Below are 20,064 nucleotides of genomic sequence, written 5' to 3' on the forward strand. Positions count from 1 at the left end.
TTAGAGAAAGCAAGGCAGCATGCACTGAAAAAGGGAAGGGAAAAGGATTTTTTTTAATAAGCCAAAAGGTAAGTGCCTGAAGAAATATAAACAGGAAGAGAGATGAAGATGAGGGGGGAGATATACAAGAGGGTGAAATAGTGTAGACAGATGAAATAAAACAGAAGGGGAACTAAGGAGGAATAAAGTGAGATGTATAGATAGAAAGAGAATAACTGAAAGGAGGTGGATGGAGGGAAGGGGTGGATGAAGAGCAAACAGAAAGGAGATGAAGAGGGAAAAAATCAACTACATGAAAAACAAAAGAAGAAGGAGATCTAATGAGGTTAATGTTTAAAGAGGGTTATAAAGAAGTATCAAAGGAAAGGGAGATGGAAAACAGAGAAGAAGAAGAGAGGAAGCGCAATAGAAAGATGGGAATGAATGGGAAAAACCTGAAGGAATAGCTTAGGGGGAATGGTAGAAAAACACAAAGTAAAGAAGATGCAGGACAGAACAACAAAAGGAGGGAAACTTATGAAGGCTAAAGAGCAGGAGTGAAAAACAGGGCAGGAAGAAAAGATGATTAAGATCAGAACCAAACAAGATGAAGAAGAGAGGAAACAAAAACAAGGAAAAAAAACAGAGGAAGGGGACTTACAAGAGAATAGAGAAAGGACTAAAAGAAGGATGTGTGTTGGAAGTGGAATAAGGAATTAAGGAGGATGTAATCAAAGGTAACGGTAGAAGGAAGAAGAAAGGTTTGGGTGGAAAGGAGAAAGATTAAGGAAAAAATGAGGAATAAATGAAGGAATAAGGGAGGAGGACTGGAGAAAAAAGAAATGTGGAAGAAGGGAAATGAGAGCCGGATGTAGGATGTAGGAGTATACAGAAATGGGATGATGGGAACTCAGACAAAAAGATGAAAGAAAAAGAAGGAAAAATACACAGATAACAGCAGGATAATTAATAAGGAAGAAACTTAAAAAGAGAATAGGCTATGTAGATAGAGAAGGAGTAAGGGAGGACAGGAGGTATGAGGAAGGTAGGAAGAAGAGGCTGGATGAGCAAAAGGAAGCAGGAGGAAAAGGAACAGGGGAGGGAGGAGACGACCTGAGGGCGGCGTGCTGTAATCTGCCACGCACACCTGTGGGTTTTACATACTAAACCCCAGCACGTGGGTTTGTGGGGCATAATTAGAGAGCGGTATTAAGAGAGTTTATGACGCACAGAGCAGGCAGATGTGTGGGAGGCTGAAGTCATTACCCAGAACTCGTTTCTTGACATCCTTTTCGTTCTAGGTGCTTCACGTCATCCTGCCAGAGAGCCAACTTTCCACAAAGGTTGACCGACGATCGGTAGCAAAAATTTACAGCACGAAGACGTCGGCTTCAGGATCCGCGTTAATCGAGAGTTCACGAAGGCAAACTCAGGCAACATTCCTGGAGATACAAGGTGCTGGCTTGATAATCTCTAATCAAATGTCAACTTAAATGACAAATTTGGCTTTGACATTGATGCTGCACTTCTTTCTTTGAAGCGGCGCTCTCATTTTGTCTGAGACTGACTCTCAGTCCTTCACAGAAGCTGTAGCAAACGATGAGCTATGAGGAGGGAGGAAAACGAAACTGTAAAATGCAGTTCCTCAAGTGGCCACTTGAGGCACCATAGACTTCAATGTTAAAATGTCCTAATTTCTTGCAGAAATACACATTTATAGTGTGGTCCCCGTTTTGATTTCTTTGGACAGTTTCTCCCTCATAGAAACTGGACAGAAGGTGTTATTGTTTGTTTGTTTGTTTGTTTAAAAACAGAAACCTTGGTGGTTTCTGTTTTGTTCCTGAACATCAGAACCAATTTCCTCTCATTCGAGGGTGACGGTTTGTCACCACTTTGACAAGGTCTAGAATGAATAACTTTTACTCATGTATAATTGTTTGAAATGATCCAGCGTGCCATCATGCATGTGCCAAACAGTAGAAAAACAACCAAAACAAAGTGAAACAGCTCCAGAGACACACTCTGCACACAAAGGCCAAAACATCTCTCATCTGTCACACCCTGCTCGATAAAGGGTTTTCCCCTCACTTTGTATGTATCTATACGCCTCCTCTCAGCTGTTTCACAGCTCAGCTTCACTCCAGTCTGACCCACATGTCTGCAGTGTGTGTGTGTGTGTGTGTGTACTGCTGTGGGATGTCCAGACAGGGTGAGGTCACTCCAAGCACTGAGGAGTCAGAGAAGAATAGCCTCTCTGTGAGCTGAAACACACACACGCACGCACACACACAGGTCAGACACACCCTTTTATATTTAGATTCAAGTGGTGACTTCACAGCCTCGAGGTGTGTGTATGTGTGTGTTTATACAGTGGCACAGTGCCCACTGCTGTGCCCTGGAAAAAGACGGAAATCCCCCCACATGCTAGTCACAGGTTGTCATCACTCAGCTATCACCTGACTGCGCTGAACAACAGTCCCTTTATCAAAAACTGGAACGATTAGCTTCAGACTGAAGATCATTAACTGCAAAATTGTTCGTGTGTGTGTGTGTGTGTGTGTGTGTGTGTGTGTGTGTGTGTGTGTGTGTGTGTGTGTGTGTGTGTGTGTGAGAGAGATGATTAACACAGCAAACATGTGCACTTCAATATCAACCAGCAGGAGACACATGTGCATGTGTAAACACATGTATTAGCCAAGTCGTGGAGGCATAACTGGGCTTATTTTGGCCTCATCATGTTAATCATTACGTTTTTTTATGGGGAAGACTTGGTTTAATGTTGCAGGTGGTTACCGTTAAATAGATGTCAACGCAGGGTCCTCTGAAAGCAGGCCTGTGCGCCTACCATGGGCGAGGCGGTGCAGGAACTCGTGCATTTAAACCTCAAATTGCAGAAAGGACGAGACAGAGAAAATGAGCAGCTCTAAGAAAGTTTGTGTGTAAAAGCGAAGATGCTCTGAAAAGGAAAAAAAAACAAGCGCTGGCACGCAGCAGCAGAGTCTGGGAAAAGCTGTGTCATTTCTTTCATTGCTGGCTACAGAAGCGAAAGAAGGAAACCACTCTTCGATTGTTTACACGAAGACGTCCAGAGAGAATAAAACAGGTTTTTTTTTTTTTAGGTTTTTTGCTTTTAGGGAGGACTGAGAGCAGTGTGGATGTGTCATATGTTTGAATGACACAGAAGCTGGGTTTTGAGGTGCATGTAACATTCACATGCAAGAACACACACAAGGAGAGGATGAGGGCGCAAACATGAAGCTGAACGAGCCTGATGAAATCCTTTTGCAGTAAACGTTTGTCTTAGTGTGGTGCTGTTGGTCATTGTGTGATTATAATATGCCACTTTTAGAATTTTAACTTAAAGATGGAAAATATTTTGTGACTGAAAACTTTTTTTGCAAGGAGGACAAATAATGATAACAATGAAGTCGCTTTTCCAATTATGTAATGCAATATATTGATAATTGTCTTGTTTATCTGGCATCTAGCCTTAATATAGCCAATAGGCTTAATAGGCCAATTTCATAAAGGAGTTATAAAAATGAAAGAATAGCTGTAAAAACTATGATGATGACAGCAGACCATCTGCCTGGATCTCACCCTATCCTCAGCATCTGTCACACCAACCCTCTGCATGCTCTCGTTCCATGTAGTTTTCCTCTTTTCCTCTTGCCTGGAGCTCAATCTTCAACACCCTTTATCTAATATATCCGCTATTCCTCTTCTGCACATGTCCAACCCATCTCAGCCTTTCCTCTCTGACTCCCAATGAAACTCTGAGCAACTTAAACTCTTCCACTTCCAGCACAGCCTCCTGTCTCTAAACCACACATCATACTCACTACCATCTTGTAAAACTTCCCTTTCACTCTTCCTGCTGTCCTTCTGTCACAAATTACCGTGTGCACTGTCTGACGCTTCGGATGGTTGCCAGGTATTTTAACGCATCCACTTTCACTACCTCTACTCTTTGCACTGTTACACCTGTCTCCCTTTCACTCACACACATTTGTTCTCTCTTGCCTCTGCTCACTTTCATTCCTCCTCTCTCCAGTGCATACCTCCAGCTCTTCAGACTATAATCTACCTGCTCCCTACGCTCACTACAGAGCACAATGTCGTCTGCAAACATAGTCATCTGTCAAACTGTCCAACCTGTTTTTTGACATGCTGCCCAAACTCAGCAAATCTCTCCTAGTTGTTACTAGTTGTCTATTCCATTCTGTTTTATTCTATTCTATTCCATTCATGACTGATCACAGCAGAAACTTTGCTTCCTCATGGCAAGAAAGGCGATGATTTAGCTGGTTTCTTGTGAGCATGGAAACACACTGAATGATGCTCAGTGGTGCATCTCCTCCGTGTCAAGGCCCTAAATAGAGCCATCAACATAACAGGTAAACACAAGACCCTCCATGAACCATGCCCCCCCCAATCATGTTTGAGTGGATCCCAAGGACAAAGACCCTGGAAGTGGGTGGGGGGTGTTTGGGACGAGAAATCCCCTCTCAGGACCTCCTGCTGTGCACCAGCTTTGAGCTTCTGCTATTGTTTACTCCTCCATCTCCCAAGCCGAATGCCTGCGGATGCACTGAGGAGTAAATTTGGAAACAGCAGTTTGAAACGTGGAAACATGACTCGGAGGGAGCTGCCAGTTCTTTCTGCAGTTCTGAAGGTAGAGGCCAGTTTCTCCCACATTTCCTGTTATGATAACATTTGAATCCACCTTCTTTTCCACTACTTGGGGCTGCTCACAGCCACAAGTCTGAGTCACTCTGTGTTTGACCTCCGCAACGAGATCAAGAACTGTGAAGAAAATAAGCAAGACGCTACAGACTCCAGAACTCCCAACACTCCCAACACTGCCTTTGAGGTGCACAAGTTGTCATTTGAGCAACCGCACAGGACAAATCCAGGAATTTATTTCATTGCAGGTTTTTTTTTCATTTGATTCATTTTGGTGTTATGATGTTTCCATTCAAAGCTTTACTACCACTTGACAATGCTTCTTTTTGTTCTTTTGCACTACTGACAACATATATAACAAGTTAAAGATTAAAAACTTAAATATTTATTAGCAATGTTCAACTAAATGCCAGAATTGAAAATTAAACGTTTTTTCATTTAAATGTGACTTTTCAGTCCCCACACTGGAAATCACTGCTCCAAAGAACTGCTCCTCTACCTTTGACAGGCAATAGCTATTCAAGCTGACAATTTGCACCTTTTTAAACAAGTTCAAAATTAGGTGTACAATCATATTATATACTTTTACTATTACTTATTCATACTTTGGGAAAATTCACTGATTTTCATACAGCCCTTTTCTTGTCTTACTAACCACTTAAAGCTTTCTTTATCACACATCTGCACCTGTGGCCAACTTAGAATCACCAGTTAACCCAACATGTAAGTCTGATCACTGTTTGCCATGCTGGTTCTTCTAAAACGTAATCTAAAGGTCTTTATAAAGGCCAATACTGATATATCGGTAAACAGCTACGATATCAATGTAGCTGATATATCGTTCAGGTTCTAGTTCATTTTGGAAGGTTTTTGAACTATTTAAAAAAAAGGAAGTTAGAAAAAGTATCTTTAAAGGTGTACCTCTGTTTTTGTATAAAGGACTTTGGTTTTAAATGTGTTACTGCAATTAAATGTACTCACTTAGGTACAAAAATCCAACGGGGGATGATTTTTCCAGTTATAGACAAATGAGGAACTAATTAATCAATAAACAGCTGAAAAACTGAATGATGATGAAAACAACCATGAGCTGACCTTTAGGCAGTGGTGAATAAAGCAGCTTAAGAAACCCACAAACATTTTCTCCTTATCAGCCAAGTAACATCATGAACTTCTACGGTTTTGTTCCCTTTAGGCCCTCTCTTTGTTTCTTTGTCTCTATAAACGTGAAGTGGAACACTGAAGCTTCAGTTACCCTCAAACAGCATCAATAAGCTTGTTCTCCATTTACAACTGCCATTAGAGTCAGGAGAACACCAGCTGATGGGTTTTTTAACGACGCAGTGTGAGGAAAATCTATATTTGAATATTTTAACTCGTGGATTAGTGGAATAGAAGAAAATGCATTCGAAAACATGAAAACTCTTATTCTAGGACCCCTCCTTTTCAAGTTGTGACCCCAGAGTGAGTCCCGCAGGTTTAAAGCACTACTAAAAGCATATTTAAGAGTTCTCTTCTTGCGTCCCCAGCATTTCATGTTATGTTCATTTTTTCCCCTCACTCATTCTCATACAGCTGCACACACCCTTCATCAACCTCTGCCCTCCACTCTGAGCCTTGTGAGCTTCTCCTCCCTTCCTCACACCCACACTCACACAAGGCCTCCTTTATCAGGGTGGGGAGGAGGGGAGCTGCAGGGACGGAAAAAAAAAATAGCTCCCACGCTCACACCGAAAGCGCCAACGGCCACACGTATGTGTGCGTTTGCATGATGTATACGGGAGTCTAGCTCCACTGATCCGTGGTGTTGTCCTTAAATGGCCTTTTTTCCATGGAAGAACCCAAGGGCGCAAACAAGACAATGCCCCCCCAGTCAGGCACGTCCTTTTATGGGTGAGGTTCTACTGATTTGGCCTGTTTAGGAGAGCAGGGAGCCCTGGGTCACTGACACATTTGGATCAAATTCAAAACAAGAGTGAGAAGGTAGCAGAGGAAAGGAAAAACAAGAGAAGAGTGAGAGGAAGGCAACAAGAAAGAGGTAAAAGAAAGGAAAACCAATGCCTTTTTGGGTTATTTTTAAGTCAGTCAAAATCTGAACACTGACTAATCACTGCCATCCTGAATTAAGACTCGAAACCACAGAAACATCCTGCGAGCTCCGTCACATGGATGAACTGCAGCATGTGAGCAAACGCCCTCTCACTTATGAACATAAGTCGTCTCTCTCTCTGTGCTTCTCTTAGAGGGGAAATGCTTCTTCGAGTCCTGGACAAACTCTGGTTAACTGGCCTGGACCTGACGAAGCCCAGACAGGAAGCGAATCACGCACATCTTTGTTAATCCACTGATTAACAAAGATGTGGCTCATGTGCTCCCTGTTGGGTGTTTTTTGCTCAATCCTCATCCCTGTATTTGCAATCTTGTCTGGAAGGCACTGGCCAATCACCAATCACGGATGATCAGCTGGAAACTGGCCAATCGACTGATGCACCTGAATTTATTTATGTAGACCCCGTGCAACAAAGGAAGTGAAAATCACCTAGGGTTAAGCCAGTGTTTACCCAACAAGAATACATCTTCTAGAAGCAAAGTTTAAAAAGGAAAATAAAAATATAATATTACAATAATATGAAGAGATTAAACATACAATGCAGAGTGAAAACGGTAAGTGCAGCCGTGTGAGTGAGTGAAACTAGAGGATTAAAGCTCTGTGGAAGTGTGTACACTTTAAGCTCTTTGCTCAGGAAGACTGAGCTGCATTAACCAAGGTTTAACTTTAGCTGAAGCCGGAAAGGAAGCCAACAAAAATGCTTACTGAGTAAGTTAGCAGACTTATCAGTGTCACAAGTCTATCATTAAGAAACGGGAGAATCTATTGGATTATATTTGTTATCCCATTAAATTATTGCTTGTGCATGTGAGTGTGTAAGAGGGTTTTAGAAACTGTGATTTCAAACCTGTTGATTTATCATTTACCACAAGTTACCATGGAAACCCCCGCAACAACTGAATCACCTTCAAAACACCAAAAACGAAAATTAACGTTAAACCTCAAGCTTCCTCCATGTGCCAAAGTTCTGTGTCATCCTACGAGGCTCTAATTTCAATTATGGCTTCAGTAGTTTTCCTTTTCGCACTTCAGTCTCTGGAGCAGAGCATGAAGTCCTCCAAAAATCACAGAGAGGCTCATGCTGACCTACTCCAGGCATCTGCAGGCCTGATGAAAGCTAGAGTCGGTGTTGAACCACAAAGGCAGGCTTGAATCCTCACCTTTTTTAGGAAGCAGAAGTGGCCGACAATATAAAATACAGTCATTTCTATAGAGGAAAAACGGGAACTTCCTGTGATTCTTTATCAGTAGGAAAAGCTGTAAAAAATTCAAAAGCTATGCACTCCTTCACATTTTCCAAAGCTGTCCAGTGGACCAGATTGGAGGCTTTGACGGGCCTATTCTAGCTCCTGGGCTTTATGTTTGACACCCCTGCAATACATAATGTTGACAATAGCACTGGGACACCAACACACTGCAGACAGGAGCTGCTCAGCCATGAAGCTCCCAGCGCACAGTTGTTGTGCAGATGTTAATTCCAGAGGAATTTGGCGCTCTGCAGACTTACCGTGACCTGTCACTTCGTAGTAACTTTTCTGCGTAACTTCGCAGAGTTGCTGTGGTTCCTAAACGCTTCCACTTTGGAATAATACCTCTTACAGTTGATTTTGGAGTACCTAGTTTCACAAACTGCCTTGCTGCAACAACGGCAGTGCGCTCGAATTCAATGAGCTCTTTTGAACAGCTCATTCTTTCACTCATTTGTAAAGACCTCTGTGGTCCAGTACGCTGCTCCGTATACGCCACACAACCCACCAAATAACCGCAGTTGCAGCTAAATTGCTTTCACTGTGGAGCACGTTAGTAACAGGTTGTGGAAAACAAAACACTGTGGACTTTCTGCCGTGCCATGAGATGTGTGTCTGTGACATTTATTGAAACCAGTTGGCACATTCCTCCACTTTCATCCAAACATATGTACATGTGATCCGACTTGGTGGCTTCTTCTGTTTGTTTTTAATCCAGAACGTTTTCAGTAATTATTTATAATGTGCCGCAGCCACTTTCTGGTGGGTCTCCCCACTCGTATATTTTTATTAGCTGTACTCCCGCGAGGAGACTAAATATTTTAAATTCAAATTAAAAAAAAAAAAAAAGAAAAAAAAAAGAGCAACTCTTCACGTTTGAAGAAATGCCAAGAAGATGTGACTGGACGAAAACACAGTCGCCAGCTCAAGCGCCGCGATGGCTTAAAAATGATGAGAAATAAAATACAAAAAGTGGAAAGCGTGCAGGATGTTTAAATGTCATCATCAAGTCCCACGTCTCTGCAGAAGCTTTAACATTCGCGTTATTTCACTTTTTATAAGGGCAAATAGAGGAAAAGCGCATAAATAATGGGGGGAAACTGTATTCTTATGAGTTTTATGAGGCTATAAACAGTTTTCACCCATAAAAGGCTGCACTAAAGAGCTGCTTTAGGATTTAAAGTTTGATGTAGTTTGTTGCATAAATATTTGAACTCTTTTCCTTTAAAAAAAAAAATAAAAAAATCACCTAAACCAAGAGGATCACTAAACAAAAGAAAGTGCCAGTGCTGTTAGGTAAACAGGATGAAACAAGAAGAAATGTGCCGCCCATAATGTTTGACTGGCAGGTGACTTCTGGAAATTCCCCCACAAGCATTTACACCAAAGATGCTCTTACCACTTTAAACTCCAGTAAAGCCGTCATAATCTCGCCTAATCTGGGAAAGCAAGCCCCTCATTACAGTCTCCGAGCTGTGAACCACATCAAAGCTCCACAGCCCAACAATCCTCAGGAAGCCCAGCAGCGTCACGCTAACCCCCGACCCAACCTGTCGAACTTTAACCCTCAGTCGTCATCAACATCTATACATCATCATAGCACAACAAGCCTCCAAATCCCATAATCCACCACAATCCTGACAATCAAACTATCACATTTAAAGGCACTCACACGCTGAAGTGACAGCGTCACGCACAAAGAAACAGCAAAAACTTTGTGACTGTGCGACCTTCAGGTTTCTCTCACACACACAAACACACACGTTTCCATACTTCCAATACTTTCCGTTTACCCTAACTCTTGACCCAAACCATAACCTAATTGTAACCCTGACACCAAAAACCACAGTCTTAAAAATGCCTTCAAACTCCTGGGATGGGCAATTTGTCCCCACAAGTATGGTAGCATTCCAATTTTTGGTCCTCACAAAGATGTATAAACAGACGGAGGCACGTGTGTGTATATGTACACACCAAAACGGGGGAAAGTCCATTTTGGGGATGGATTTGAGCTCAGGTTGATATGGGGATGACACAGATAAACAAATGAAAACAGTTCAGCTCAGAGGTTTTATGAGGACACCCTCACACTGGTGATAGCACATACACAAAGCACAGAGTGTGGCTCCTCTGGTCATTCAACTCTTTTGGAAGACATGCACACAATTTTGAACGGCAAACTGAGACTCAAGCTAAACACCAGCAAACAAAAAAAAAAGAAGATAATAAGAAGGTCAGCGTGGTTTTCAGTAATCACTGTGACACTGCAGACTGCTTTAAATGCAAGGCTTAAAACAACCATGCATACATCCACAGCCATCTTCCACAGGAAAAACGGTTTTTCCTGTTTTCAGCGCCTCTGCCTCCAAGGTAAGACCATTGACAACCAGTCCCCTGATGTAGAAAATGAACTAATCTATGCAGGCTATGTCAGAATAAACCGCCATATAACCAGATTAAAATTAGCTTCGTTCAGCAATCTAATGTGACGTTGTGTGTGTGCAATGATACACACAGTGCAGGGTGCTGCACATCCCAGAGACATTTATAAAATACGACTCAATTACTGAAAAGTGTGATTGGCCGTTTCAAATGTTTCCTAAATACACACACTGTATCTGTATGGATACATTTAACCTCTGATTGTCATATTATTCTACACACTCACAGAAAGGTTATTCCTCTGTGTTTATGGAGTTTTGATATTTAAACTGTCCACACACACACACACACACACCCCTGGCTGTGTGTTTCTGGTGGAGTATGGCAGCCATTAGTTCCGGTGACCAGCGCTCACAGCAGCAAAGGTTAAAGGGCTCGGCAGCCTGGTGGGACCAGAGGCCGGCTGGTTTGATCCATCAGTGTCATAAAGAGACTCTTTGTGTCTCTCTGACATACACACACTTAAATATGAGTGAAAGATTAACTTCTTAATGTGCACTAAACGACCCTGCCCTTCTCCACTGAAACCTGCCTCTACCCCCCACCTACCTACACCCACCCGCGATTCCTCAATCTCTGCACTGGATGTGCTTTGTGTGTTTACGAGCACCACAGATAGAGGGTGTATTGTATACGCTTTTACTCCTGTCACATCAAAGCTGCTTCTCTCTCTGGACTGCCCGTCAAGTATTTTTTTATAGAAGTCACAACATGTTTCGCTGACGATCAGATCAAAATCACAAAAGCTTTTGTTTGATCACAGATGAAGAAGCTTTTTGGCATCTTGCAAGTAGAAGAGATTGAGTTCTTATACGTATTAAGTCCCAGCTTATTAGGGAGGAATAATGGTTCTTTTTGTTTGCCTTCATCTGGAAATGAAAACGATCATTAGCTGGCAACGACTTGCTCACAGCAAACCTGTCATCAGGGGATTAAAACAAACCTCAAAAATCAACAAAACAGTCTCGAGCAGTTCATTTAACAGCTGAAGACAGATTTAAAGCATCTCCAATTAACACTTACTGCTTTAAAACCACCAATGGAAAACTATTTGGAAACTTTTTTTGATAGCTAGCCACAGCTCTGTTTATTTGTTTTGAAGGCCAACAACACCTCAGTTTTTCTGTTTTTCCTTAGGAGCACTGACACTCTGTTTCTATCATGGGGTAGCAGCAATGTCTAAGGTGGCACCTAACATGCATGAGTTTACATCATAACTTTTATGTTTGTTGGATATCTGATAAAGCATGAGATGTTCTTACAGGGTAAGAAAAAACACCTTTACAATTTTATTTAAGAACTAAAAAGGTAAGTTTTTGAGTCCTCATCGTCAATGTCAATTTTTTGACATGAGTATTAACTCACCCATCCAAATCATGGAATTCAGGTGTTTCAGTCATAACCATGGCTGCAAGTGTATCACATCCATCTAGCCATGCAGACTGCTTCTACAAACATTTGGAAAAGAATGGATCGCTCTCTGAGCTGAGGGAACTACAGCGTGGTACCGTAATAGGATGCTACCTGCATCAAGAACAGTCGGAAAATTTTTCCACTGCTAAATATTCCACAGTCAGCTGTTAGTGGTATTATGACAAAGTGGAAGCATTGGAAATGACAGTCATGAAGTGGTAGGCTACTTAAAATCACAGAGCAGGGTTAGTGGATGAGGCATACAATGTGCAGAGGTCACCATCTTTCTGCAGAGTCAATCGATCCAGACCTCCAAACTTCACAGAGCCTTCAGATTTGCTCAACAGAAAGCTTAGAGAACTTCACGGAATTGGTTATTTCCTTGTGGAATGTCTTCCCAGAAGAGTTGAAGTTGTTATAGATGCAAAGGGTGGTTTCATATGAGTGTAAAGGCAGACGAGCGAATACTTCTGGCAACCAGATAATCCCCTGGGCACCATCCAATTTGAAATCTTCACTCTCAACAAAATAAAAGTGATGCCATCCTTGAATATGCAAGTGTTGTGTGACCCACCTGCCATGGGATACAAATTTTAATGCAAGGTTAGTAATATTAGGTCAGAATAATGAGCAATATCACAAACTAAGCACCTACTGTTACCAGCAGTTAAAGAATATTTCTGCTGCCCACCTGCAGTACCTCCACAGCCCACCAGGCACATGGCCCACTTTGAAGATCAGTTCTTCAGTTCTGGTGCCACACTTCACAGGTACTTTGTGTTTACTGACAGGTAAGCATCTTCAATGCAAACTACTGCCAACCACAGTAAACTGACCAAAGCAATCACAAGAAGGTTTTCAGTTCAGCTCTGTATATCCTTTAGTGATAACTTCATGCTAGCAATCGCTAACAACCTCCACCAGTGGGAATAAACACATTGCAGGTGGTTACCAGGAGGCAACTAACCAATCTCTAGGACTCTGTGAATTTAAGCGATAGATTTCACTCTGACAGCCAGTAACTGTGAACAACCTCCAGCAACCACTCGCAACAGGTTAGGGAATACATGTTTCCCTGGCAACTGGTGGTTGCCAGATGGTTGCCTACAGGTCTCTAGGCCCGTGTGACCAAGGCCTTAACCAAATGTGGCTTCTAACTTTCTTTTTGAGTACACATTTTACATTCAAATGTTGCAAGCTGGGGATGTTGCAATTATAAATAACAGTTAATCCTCAGCTTATCCAAAATATCAAGTACAGCTGCTGTGGCTGAAAGATGAGTTGAGTGCTAAAGTCAAATATTTTACGTTATTATATGTAATTAAAGGTCCAAAAAAACTCTTGTCTCAGAGACACAAACCAAACCTTACGTGAGTTTCCCAGTGATGTGTTCAATGACTCATAGAAGTAGATAGTTAGCAAAGTGTATCCCGAAACCTGAAACCTTCAGCTCCTTCCTCTGCAGTTTTCTCCACCTCTATCTTTTGATGTATTATCTCTCCATCCATCTGTTATTCCATTCATCACCCTACAGCTAAAGGGACTGCAGACGACCCCGGTCTCCCCCTTTTTCCACTTAAATCAACTCTTCTTAGCTGACGTCTTTTTTGACATATTTGTAGGCATGACACATCCTGCCTCTGTCTTTACTCTTCATTCACCCTTTTATCCTCCTTAATCCACCATCTTCCTCCCTTCTTACATTTCTAAGAATCTGTCTGGTCCCAGTTTATCCATCTTTCCTACATTTCACTCCCATATACATCACTTCTTATCATTCTTATCCCCGTCCAACCTTACAGTCGGTACATGTGCAAGCTTTACTGTCAAGTGAAATGGCTGAACTCATAATTCTACATCTAAAACCTGCTCTTTGAGGCTCATGGAGGCAGTTAGCTAAGTTTAAATTTTATCTAGAGTTGCAATGATGAGTTAATCAGCAAATAACTCCCTTTTCAAGACAAGTTCCCAAGAGGAATAATTTAAATTTGGGGCGTTTGCACCACCTGTCACACAAAAGGAGACATTAGATGGAGATTTTTCACAGTTATGTAAGGTTGTTTTTACACCACTACATAATTTAAGATGCAGTCTAGTGTAGTCTTTCATCTTTTCCTCTAAAAAATGTATTTATATGACTGGTTGATTTAATTAACATTCAAAAACCACTTTTTCCCACTACAACAACAACAGAACCTGCACTATTTTCTAGTTTTGGTTATTTTAGTCATTAAATTTATCACAGCTGTAGCTTTAGTGTCAGTAGGAGTTGTTTCAGTATTTAGTTTGTCTCCCACAATGGTCCAAATGTTGTCTGAGGCATTTTTGTTTTTAATGTGAAAGATAGACTTGAGACACCACAATCCCTCTCATTTGTCTGTTTGGGGACAGTGACAGCGAATATTGATTATCAGCAGCTTTAATCAGCTTTCAGAAACCAGACTCCAACTGAAACCCAGCAGATGAATAAACAATCTGGGCAAAACTCCTCATAAATCCTAACCTAGAGGAATGCAACACACCCACTGTCGCCCTCCTCCCTGCACCCACAGACTTTGGTTCCCTGCTCAGAAGTTCCACTCGTCCCATTTCCAATGAAGATAGAACATGAGGGGAGAAATCCCACTTAACATCCCTCTAAGTAACCCACGTTGCCTGACAAGGACGGAGGAGCAAGACGAAGGGATGAAAGGACTTTTCCTTCAGACGCCACCGATGAGAGACAGGAGGGACGGTGATGGAGGAGCAATCGCACAAAGAGAGTTTTGTGTCATTTTAGACCTCAAACTGGAGTCGCCTCGCCGGGCTAGCTACAAGTATGGACCGCATTGCGTGGTGGAATTTGTGTGTGGGGTACATTCTTCGGTTTGGGGCATGGCTACGCTGCAATAAACTGTAAACATATAAACACAGACGCAGAGAAACGCACACAAATTATTCCTGTAACAGCCCTTCTTAATCCGACATAATAGCTCGGAAACTGCTTCTAAGAGTTGAGGAAAATAGCTGCGCTGCGGTCGGTGGAAAATGTTATAGAAAGGAGCCGAAAGCCAAGAACAAGGTGGGATTAAAGGAACGCGGTAATCAAGGCAATCCACTTCAATAAACTGTGAAATGAGGTAAACTGGGACCGCAACCAGAAACAACTGGGAATGCGATCAGAAAGCAGCTGTCCATTAATGTGACCATTGTTTCACTCATTTGTCAATCAAGTGTTTGGTCTATTGAAGATCAGAAAATATCTCTCATCACTTTCAGTGTCTTGGTTTGTCCACAATGACTATAACAGAAAGCAACTAATCGACTAATGAACAAATCCATCAGAGTTTTGTGTGTCAGCGCCAGAAGTACGAGTCGTTTAAGTTTAATTTTTTTTAAATCTTTTTTTACTGTTAAAAGCCAGTTAACTGCTGGATCTGTTAACATGCCACCAGGGTTAGGAAGCGAAATCACCGTAACTATCATAAAACATGTTTTTACAGTGGAGTTTTTTTACTGAAGCCTAAAATAAACTAAAACTCAGATTAGTTTAGTAAATAGGTTAGTTAATCAGATTTTGTTAAAAGATAATCAAATGCAACTCGTCACTATAAATATCCTGTTTTGTCCATTTAAAGTAGCAACATTTACAAGGGTTCAGTTTGCAGTAATGAATGGCTAGAATAAGCTAATGGTGTCACTAATATCTCCAGCTTTTAATTTCAGGTCATGTTTCCCAAAATAAACATATTTTAACCCTGGAGAACCCAAGGGGTCAGATCCGGCCCCATTGGTTTACTAGGGAACCCATGGGGTCAAATTTGACCCCATGGGTTCTCCAGGGTTAACCCATGTTACTGAAAAAAAACCAGTAATAATAATAATAATAATAATAATAATAATAATAATAATAATAATAATAATAATAATAATAATAATAAGTGGGCCTTGAGTTGCCAACACTGGAGGAGCTAAAAACTGGCTTGCCAAAACTTGCTTTAAAAAAACAAAAACAAAAACCTGATGACTGCATGCAGAATATTACATGTTATATTTTGGGACATGGGAAGCTCCAACTGTTAAAATAACTAATGTTGTCTGTGTGACAAACCCCTTTCGTCTGGTCGCTTATTCGCAGGGGATCGTCACAGAGGATAGCACCACATGTTTGATTTGGCAGTTTCGTTTGATGCTAGACGCCCTTCCTGACTGATTTATGTCTCCAAACTGAATCAAACTTTTGCTTGTTCAACGAATGTACTAACCAGTACACAGTGAAGCCAATACACCAACTGCTGTTGCCTTCCTAAACAGCAGTACATACCAGAAATCACATCCGCTTGCTGGTGCTGTTTCAGCCGGTCCTGGACCTCAGTGTGTATGATTGGTTTTTAAGGATATGTCAGTGCAGAAGCTCAGAGAATCTCTGTGCTCTTTAAATCACAACAGATGAGACTTTCTTTGACTTCTTGACTTGATGCTGACGCAGAGGTTTTGTCTGCGTGGTGACCACTATCGCCCGGAAGCAGACTGCAGCATTGGAGTAAATGGTGACATCACCACTTTGAGGGTGACACAGTGGATCTTTTAGCAGAACACCAAAGACAAAAAAACCAAAAGAAAAACAAAACAGGTAAACAGTCTTTACCCCCTATGTGGTCAGCTGATATTTGTCCACTCGTTCAGTGCTGACAGTAATTTAAATTATACATTATTATTAGTGTTTCTACACACAGTTTGCTTTAAACAAATGCCAAACCTACTTTTTCTTTTTTTTAAATCAATCAATTAGAATGTCACCATCCTTACACTTAATTTCAAAGTTCAGGAGCTTCTAACAAGCTAGTCCCAGCCCTTCCCATCTTATGTTTTTCCTATCAGCTGTCTCATTGGCCAGGTCGTTGTTATGGTGATCCTTGATTGTCTCACTTTAGAGTCATTATAGAGTGATTCGAACGAGCAGCAGGTGGACAGCTCTCCACCTACGTGGGCCGGGTCCTCAGAAGGTCGGGTAGGCCGGAAGTAAACGGCTGTGAAATTGGACGGTCTAGCCTTCTGATTAGCGTCACCGCTGTCTCGCTGGAGTTTAATAAACTCGGCCGTCTGCTCCTTGCTATCTAAAATATAACAGGACACTGGCGTAAATTCTCGACCGTCTCACACTTCTGTTCAATCAGTTTTCTGTTTGACATTTATTCAGCTGTGTGAAAAGTTTGGCTGGGCCGCGCTATGAATTCTGGGATATGGTGGACCACGAAGGACACACCCGACCCATCCTTCAAATTCAGGGAAAAGGAGGACGCATTTGTCGGCTGCATTCGGAGGAGTCTACGAATTTGGACAGCCTTCGGCGCGTCGCTGTGACGTAATCGGTCTACATATACGTCCTCAGGAGGATGCAGCCCATGAATCTGGACATGACCTATGTCTCTCTCTTTCACCAACAGCACTGCTGTGTCTTCTTCTGTGGGATCCAGATGCCAAGGAAACACATTTGCGTGCACTGTGAGCACGTGACTTGTTTCTGTTTGCTTCAACCTCAGTCTCAGTCTCAGCTCTGATGCTGAATCTCAGCACAGTCAGCTTAACTCCGGGCTCTGCATTATGATTTTATGACTGAACTCTGATAACAGAGCACACTTTAAAAATTTTGTTTTTATTTCTCTGAGCATCCTAAACAAGAACAAAGTCACTAAAATGAGACTGCTGTAGGTAAGCGATAAAGGCTGCAATCACCCTGAGGGTGCGCTGCAACTGGAGAACAGCCTAATTTGCTTGTGCTTCGTCTATTTGCATGTGTTTTCCCCAAACAGAGGAGCGCTGAGCTCTCAGGGCCCTGACAGGAGAGGAGTGAGTGTTACTGTGACTTCCTCATGATTGTAGGCATTCAACTAAAATTCAACTGATTGTTGTCAAAAACTGTTTTCCATCATATCAACATTTCATGTGTAATCTGAGCTAAGAAAAGATGGCTGAGGTGTGTGTGGGTGTGTGTCCTGCCCCTCAAGTGAGGGGCTAAAAGGGGGAATGCCTGACAAAAATAACAAGAATTGCAGCAGCCTCGAAACTGCAATGATATAATTTTGCTCGAGGGCAAGTTTCACTACACAAACAGGGGTTTTCTTCGTGTATCTTTGTGAGCACTGGTCTCATTAGCAGGCCCTTACGTTGGGATCTGTTTTATGATTCAGGTGTAGGTTATTGTTGGGCACTTATTTGTGATGCTTAAGGTAAGGGCTTCATTATGTCAGCACGGATCCTCACATAGCTACAAAGTGTGTGTGTGTGTGCGCGCGTGTGTGTGTGCGCCTCCAGACGTAGCCTAAAAGAAACCACCAAAGGCTCCACAGATCAGAGACAGAAGCATTCCAGCCCCACCCAAACACATGCACACAGCTGTCTACAACTTCACCTACTCACAAGCTACATGTTTCCCTCAACCAACCGTTTATCTCAAACATTTCATGTGTTAACTCCATCTGGATTATTTTCTGTGGTCAGGCCTCACAGTGTGGCTACAAGTCTGTGAAACACGATAACCTACAAAGAAAAAAGGCATGAAAACCGGGGTGTTTATACCAGTTTCTTGCATGAGCTTTCGAGTGAATATCAAGAATTCGTCCCGTAATATCAGAGCGAGCAATGCAGTGCTGAAGTAACTGCATGAGAAAATAAGAGAGGAAACAGAAAGGTGACCTCATGCTGTGTCCTTACTATTGCACCTTAATCATTAGATACACACTTGAAATGTGGCAGTCTGTCGTGAGAGGATGAGAGGTGAAAATGTCTTTATGAAACTTTAAGTCAAGTCAATTCCTTTCCAAGCTCCTAGGACCACTGGGATCTGGATGATAGAGAACCTACACAGACATAACCTTAAACTACAGTTCTTCAAGAGCCTGTGTGCTGATCTCTGCCTTCGTTAACTGCTGAAGCCCAGGCTCTGGCTGCTGGGCTGGAGTCTGAATGCACTCAGCTTTAAAATCACTCAGAGTTCTTGGCTAGCTTTACTTTAGCATGTTGTGTGTGCAGGTGCTTACACAGAGCCAAAGTTATCTCACCTTCTCTCAATCTGATTTTTAAGTTATCATGTCATGTGTACCTTTGGTGGAATGGCACCATCAGTGGCCATGTTATGTTGGAAGAATTGCAGGGAAAGTTACTGAAAGCATGCATTTATATGTAGGAAACTCAACTAATCACAAGAAAAAACTGTTACAGTGTCAAATTAAAACATGTTGTTCATTTTCACTAATTATAGCGTATTTTTTCATAATGTTAAGAGTTTGATTTTAAACTGGTCTGGTTTTGACTCAATTCCGTTTTGTTTTGTCTGAAAAATGGTCCAAAAACTAAGAAGAAAAGCTGAAAACCAACAAAAAATATTCATATCTGATAGGCAGTAAAACGTGGATTTTTTTGGCTCTGCTTTTGCTTCATAAATGAACAAAAAAAGAAAAAAAAACCCTCATAAAGTAAAGTTCAGTACAAGTTGTGGAAACATGAATACTTCCACATTTTTTCTGCCGCCCTCTCATCAATGCACTCTACTGTGCTGCTGTGCGCTGTTACTGCACAACATATGTTTTTGGTTAGGTAGGACAGTTAGCAAAGCAGGGCAGTGGACAGGAAAAACACACACACACACACACACACACAACACACACACACACAGAGTAGGTACAATAGCATCTCTATCTGATGGCATCTTTATCTACCCCCCTCTGAGAAGACTGCTACTGGAGGCTACCTTTACTGGAATGCAGGGGGAAAACACACACACACACACACACACACACACCAGCTGTTTACAACCTCAAGACAGCTGGCTGCATACCTTTGACCAAATGTCAAAACATTCCTTTGTAAAAATCCCTGAGTTTTCTGTTTCTGTCGTCAGCAAAACAAAAAGCAAAACAAGAAAAATATCAGCTGGGAATCTCAGATTCTTGCTGTTTTGAAACTCATTGTGCTGGAATGCTCCCCACAAGAAATGCAGCTTGATTTCCAGCAGTAGAAGAAGGAGAAAAATCCCTCTTAGCCACAAATCAAAAACATCAAACTCTTTTGGAGGCTCACCCCTTTGTGCCAACATGTACTGATTTACAGTTTGGATTAAGATGAGACGGTTTTAAAGTGCCAAAAACCCTGCAACAATGTGCCATTACCTGCTCTGCTTCAACTGCACTAGATTAACAATTTTAAGCA

At 41.9% G+C, this 20,064-nt stretch overlaps 1 protein-coding gene and 1 long non-coding RNA gene across 2 annotated transcripts in view; one reads left to right on the plus strand and one right to left on the minus strand.

Moving 5' to 3' along the window:
• The window catches only part of LOC145421563 (uncharacterized), a 37,597-nt gene extending 35,893 nt beyond the window's left edge, over window positions 1-1,704 (plus strand). The window contains exon 4 of the long non-coding RNA XR_013902950.1: window positions 1,281-1,704. This is a non-coding gene — a long non-coding RNA (uncharacterized LOC145421563). The remainder of the gene's footprint in view (window positions 1-1,280) is intronic.
• Window positions 1-20,064, minus strand: part of shroom4 (shroom family member 4) — a 100,418-nt gene that overhangs the window by 70,879 nt on the left and 9,475 nt on the right. The gene's annotated exons all lie outside the window — the stretch shown is intronic.

Source organism: Astatotilapia calliptera, chromosome 3 (genome assembly GCF_964374335.1).
Source record: "Astatotilapia calliptera chromosome 3, fAstCal68.1, whole genome shotgun sequence".
Classification (NCBI taxonomy): Eukaryota; Metazoa; Chordata; class Actinopteri; order Cichliformes; family Cichlidae; genus Astatotilapia; species Astatotilapia calliptera.